At 36.9% G+C, this 5953-nt stretch overlaps 1 protein-coding gene across 1 annotated transcript in view; it reads right to left on the bottom strand.

Moving 5' to 3' along the window:
- The window catches only part of LOC103810959 (plexin domain-containing protein 2-like), a gene marked incomplete at its 5' end in the record, with an annotated part of 30421 nt that overhangs the window by 597 nt on the left and 23871 nt on the right, over positions 1 to 5953 (bottom strand). The gene's annotated exons all lie outside the window — the stretch shown is intronic.

Genomic DNA, 5953 nt, shown 5'->3' on the forward strand with positions numbered 1-5953 from the left:
ATCCCTCTTTCTAAATTTGTGGTTGATGTCTGTTCTCAAAGACTTAAATAATTACCACTAGTCTTAGCAATGAAGAGGCTGAAATAGCTCCTGACTAAAACAGCTGATCAGTGGGTTTGTCACATAAAGACCTGCTGATCCACCATCCCCTAGAGGATGTACCACCCCCTAAAGGATCTGCCCAATGCTCTTCCTTCCTAGTTCTGCAAAGGAATTTGCTAACATACTCTATGCCATGGGAGAATGTGTAGCAGAGTTGACAGAAACTACCTAAAAAATTATTTAAGACAAAATTCTGGCATACTTACGCAGGACCATCAAAATAATGACTTTCTATTTCAAGTGCCAAAATTTCAACTTGAATAGTTTACTTTGATGGTACAAAGAGAAGCAACCTTTTCATTCAAACTCTTAAAAACTTTGTGTACAAGTGCCTAAAGAAGTACTAACCACTTTTCATGAGGATCCTTGGTGCCTACTTTAAAAACAGCTAATAAACAGAGAAAAAGTTCTTTTCTAGGACAGACAAACCAATTCCTGTATTATTATGATGCCTTTATGAATGAAGACTGCTTTAAACAATCTGTATATTCTTTAAGGGAAGGCTCAGACTTTGGGTGTCCACTCTGAGATTATGTCAAAGTGAATAGCTTTCAGGATAATAGGGAAACTCCTACATAGAGTCATTGAACAGAAAAAGCTCACCTAAAAATGACTATTCCTATTGAAAATTTTATCTGCCAAATATGCTGAGACATATTTATTTTTTTTTTACTGACAACAGTTACAATCTGCTTGGAACTAGGGCTAGAAACAACCTATATAGAAACATTGTGGGAAAACAAGAGGAGACACAATGAAGTTACAGCCTGTCAGAAACATTGTGGGAAAACGGGAGGAGACACAATGAAGTTACAGCCTGTATTTTCACCAACAGTTCAAAAATCTAAACAATTTTACTTTATGATCTTTCTACAGAAAATAAACAATGCATTTGATTGTCTGTCCACATCACACTCCATTTTGATAGCTTTTCAGTCACTAATGGTCTTGCATGCTGCTGAGAAGCAGTGTTGGTAACCATAGCCATGAAGCTTTGCTGGGACTCATGGCACTGTTGGGCAGAAGTCACTAAAGAAATCTTGGGCTGCCACTGAATCTTGTCACCAGCAAAGCACACAGCTGTCTGCAGTACAGCACAAAGTCTTCCTCAGGGATCATTGTTGAGAAGATACAATATATGAAGCAACCAGTTCCTTTTCCTCCTTTTGCAGGATCAGATTACTTTTGAAGCATTCAGAGTTAAATTCTGTTTGGCAGGTAATTTAAAATCCCAGGCCTTTCAATGCAGCACCTTCCTACAAAGCAGGAAGGCAGAACACTATCTTCTTTAATGTATATCTTTTCCTAATAAGAAAACTACTCAAACTTTGGAGACTCTTTTCTGCCTAAGCTTCATTCAGTGTGGTTTCAAAATTAAGAAGGATGGTTTGGCTACTGCTAAAGAAAAAGGTCATATTCTGTTCTCAGGCTCACTAAAGTAAATCAAGAATAATTCAATTAAATGTAAAGGATTTATTTCAGATTTACACTGGTATAAATGAGAAAGGAGTTTGACCAAGGGGTCTCGAATGAAAAGGGAAAACTAGCAGGAAAAAGTAAGTAGAAACAGTATCACATGGCAGCATATAAGGACGAGCTGAGTTTTAATCTATTAAGATTTAATCTACTAGATTAATTTCTAATTTCATTTTAAGATGTACTTCTGATTAGTTACTACTTGCTTGCTACATTGCTGATAGAAACTAAATCTACCACTTTGTGCTATTCTTTTTAATTGACCTTTCCAGATGATGAATTAGGGAATAGATGTGTATCAGTTGTAGTGATACGAAGCCACATAACATAAACATGAACTGTTTTTCCAGAAATAAAACAACAGACTCAAATGTCATCTCCAAATATTACAGCTTTCTGTGGTTTCTTGTCATGTCTGAGGTGAGATTTTCCCTTCCTAGTGAGAGTCTGTTTAATTTCAACTTCTGCATGTGTATATGAGTATGTAAGTGGTTGACAGTCCTAGAAAGTGCTGACAAGGTATCAATTCACTGCCTTGTGCAACCTCCCAAAAGCTGTAGAAATAGTACATCTTTAACAGATAAAACCAAAAGTAACTTGATTAATACTGGGAGATACAAAGCTCCTTCAGCTACTGAAGCAGCTCAGGAAATGCCTAATGCATTCTTCACCTTTGTACTCTGTGAAGACTAATAAGAAGATAGAAAAACCCCTACCTCCAATAAACCCCTACCCTTGTGCAACCTCCCAAAAGCTGTAGAAATAGTACATCTTTAACAGATAAAACCAAAAGTAACTTGATTAATACTGGGAGATACAAAGCTCCTTCAGCTACTGAAGCAGCTCAGGAAATGCCTAATGCATTCTTCACCTTTGTACTCTGTGAAGACTAATAAGAAGATAGAAAAACCCCTACCTCCAATAAACCCCTACCTCCAATCCAATAAAAAAAAGCCAAACAAATAAAAAAAATCACAACAAAACCCCCACCAAACTCAAACCAAACCATAAGAAAGCAAGCTGGATATTTTAACCAATTCCTTAGTTTTGTCATCTGGTTTTAGGAGGAAAAAATATGTTTCTTTCTCTGGAATTAGAACACTTTGAGGAAATCCTCTGAGCTGCAGCTGGAGAGTTGTAACTCTTGCTTCCTTTCAGTGGAAAGCAGGAAAACAGGACTAGTATTTTTTTCATGGGACTGAAGCATCCTTGTGTTCACTATTTTAAGCAAAGATGTTGAGAGAAAAGCACTTGTGATCCTACATGACCAGGATGCAGGAGCTACATGTCAGGACACAGAAGGATAATTTATGATACACATTCAAAAAGTTAGTTCTTGTTGAAGGCCAGTAAGAAAAAATGAAAGAAACTAGCAGTTGTGATACTCCTTGAGGTTCTTATTGAAGGCCAGTAAGAAAAAATGAAGAAACTAGCAGTTGTGATACTCCTTGGAAAGTGAGGTCAAACTTTTTCATGGGTCTTACATTCTGCCTGTCTACATCATTGCTGGTACCTGTGTAGGATATTTGACTTCCTACAGGAACACAAAGGCTAAAATAAGTGTATTTACATACATCTTGCAGTAGAGGCAGAATTTATAACATTTGTCTTACTTCTGAGGTAAAAATGGAGGAGATTACACTGAAGGGTAGAGACTGGAGTAACTTCCCACTGTTGTTGCAAGAGAAGGTCTCCAAGTGTGTTCTTGGAGACTCTTCCTTTGACATCGTTGTTAGGATCTGAACATGGTTTCCAGCACTACAGTCTATGACTTTTTTTGAGGTTGCTAGCTGTAGGCCATCTTATTTTCTGCTGAACAGTAACTTTTCTGAGGAAAAGTGAAAAAAAGTGGCTTAAGTTGAAAACTGTGGGAGAGGTTCAGATAGATCAGTGCTATCTGTGTGTGTTTGAATGTATTGATGGAATTTTGAACAGAAATGTTTTGTAAATTTTCTCATATTGAAAGGGAAGAAAGGGAAAAGGACCCACCACTTTTTGTCATGGGCCTCTAATAATTGCCCAAAGTTAATTTAAAGTGAAGCCATTTATTTTCTGTCAGCAAGGCTTCTTTTTCTTAGGAGCCACCTTATAACCAATGATGCAATTATAAAAGAAGAATAGAATGGACTCTTACAATTCAGCAAAGAGGTAGGTTTCAGTAAGAATTTTGTATTTTTACACTGACTTACAGACCAGAAACCAATCAGTGTCTCAAATTAATATTATCTTGAAAGCAAAGGAAGTGTTCAATTCAGATTTCCAGTGAAGCTGGTACAAAATTGATTGATGATTTTTTTAATGGATTTAAAAAATATTTGGAGAGGATAAACTGAGTACTTCTAAACAAGAAATGAAATCTACTTTGTGTCTGCCATAGGAAAAGAAAATGTAAGAGAAAAGCAATATGTGAGATGAAAGGCAGGAGGACAGATGGCTGTGTTGAAATACTGAAGATTGATGCCCTGCTCCGATGAGATTCTGATGCTGACATTATACACTGCCTCTAAAATTTATGCCACTTAGCACTTTTCATCTGGGAGAGTAATTAATTGAAAGCAATTGAAATAATGTATATTTTGTTAGCTGCAGCAATTAAAATCTTTCACATTTCCTTCCATACATCTGCACGAAGACAAGTTTCTGTCAGTAATGGACAGGAGGAGTGTGGCAACATATATTACATATCTGATATTCTTACACCCTATCTCATCCCATTCTTATTCTATCCTTCACTCAGTTCAGAAAAATGGAATGATCACATTTCTGTATAGATCTGCAATGTCAGAAGAGCAATGAAGGGAAATCTTAATGAAAATCTGCCCCTCAGTCACCTCCCCATTCTGTCAGTAATGGACAGGAGGAGTGTGGCAACATATATTACATATCTGATATTCTTACACCCTATCTCATCCCATTCTTATTCTATCCTTCACTCAGTTCAGAAAAATGGAATGATCACATTTCTGTATAGATCTGCAATGTCAGAAGAGCAATGAAGGGAAATCTTAATGAAAATCTGCCCCTCAGTCACCTCCCCAAGCCTGACACCGAAGAGCAGTGAAGGGAAATCTTAACGAAAAATCTGCCCCTCAGTCACCTCCCCAAGCCTGACACACACACTTCATCCTGAAAAATTTCTCAAATACTATCAAAAGTTCATTTGTGTATTTCAAGCAGCACAAAATCCCAGAGTGCTTGTGTGTGCATCAGCTCTTCACTCTTGTTCAGCAGTAAACTTGAACAGTGGATTTCACCAATCCATGCATATGTTTTCTTTCCAGCCTGAATTTACATGAGTATAAATATGTGACTTAATACGAGAAGGTCAGTCCTTCAAAATCTGGACTCTCCAGAGCTCCCTAGTAAACTTGATTTGCAGCTAAACTACAGAAAGCTGAAGTTGTTGAATACATTTTAGGCTGAATGCTCTGGTGCAACTTTGTCTTCTCTATTGATTATTTTCCTATATTTCAGTCCTTCAAACTTTCAGAGGACTGTTTCACTGTTTCTACTGAAGGACTGCATCTTACATTTCCAGTGATGTCAAGTTCTTTGTCTAATTCAAGAGCATAAACACATTTAAATCTATTTAAAAGCTGTATTCTTTGATCACACTTTGTCATTAAGGCTTATTTAACTCACTCACCTGGAAATATGCAAATACAGAGCTATCCAAATCCCAGATCAATTGCCAAAACCCCAGAAAAACTGTTACGACTTCCTCAAATGGATTAAGAAAGGGGGAAAAAATATAGTAACGTCTTACTAAAGGACCATATGTTAAGCTGATACTATTCAAGGCCCACTTGTCCACAGCTAATCTACCTCTTTTTCAAGAGAAGGAAAGACCTTTCTGTTGCCAATTACTTTGCCCATAACATGTAGTTTTGTGCTCAAAGTTACCTGAAATTTGTGCATCAGTCTTTAGTTTCTTCTAGAAAAACACAAGTTATTTGGTAAACCACAGTCAGAAGTGGATGAGGCTACAAATATCTGAAACTATACTTCTGACATATATTTCCAGGAATAACAAAAGATCAATTGCCTGACACTATGTTAAACTATTATTTTGAAGAAACTGTTTTTAAATAAAGATTGCTTCAGACTTAAGATTCAGTAGGATCATTTACTGGCTTCCTTTATTTTTCTTTTTGATAGAAGTGTGTGTTTAAAGTATCTTTTTGTGATTTAAAGCACTTCTTGCTATAACAGTTTCTGCAGTCTAACGTTCAATCTAAGGCTGCTGAAGGATGAGAAGCAGAATGCCTTCTTCCTCTCCACCTTTGACTTTTATTGTCAGTGTTGATTATTTATTTTAGTGCTTCTCCCCTGTGGCCGATTTAGGTTTCCCTTTTTTGAGCTGCTGGTTCCTGCT

This window comes from Acanthisitta chloris, unplaced genomic scaffold (genome assembly GCF_000695815.1).
Source record: "Acanthisitta chloris isolate BGI_N310 unplaced genomic scaffold, ASM69581v1 scaffold4561, whole genome shotgun sequence".
Lineage (NCBI taxonomy): Eukaryota > Metazoa > Chordata > Aves > Passeriformes > Acanthisittidae > Acanthisitta > Acanthisitta chloris.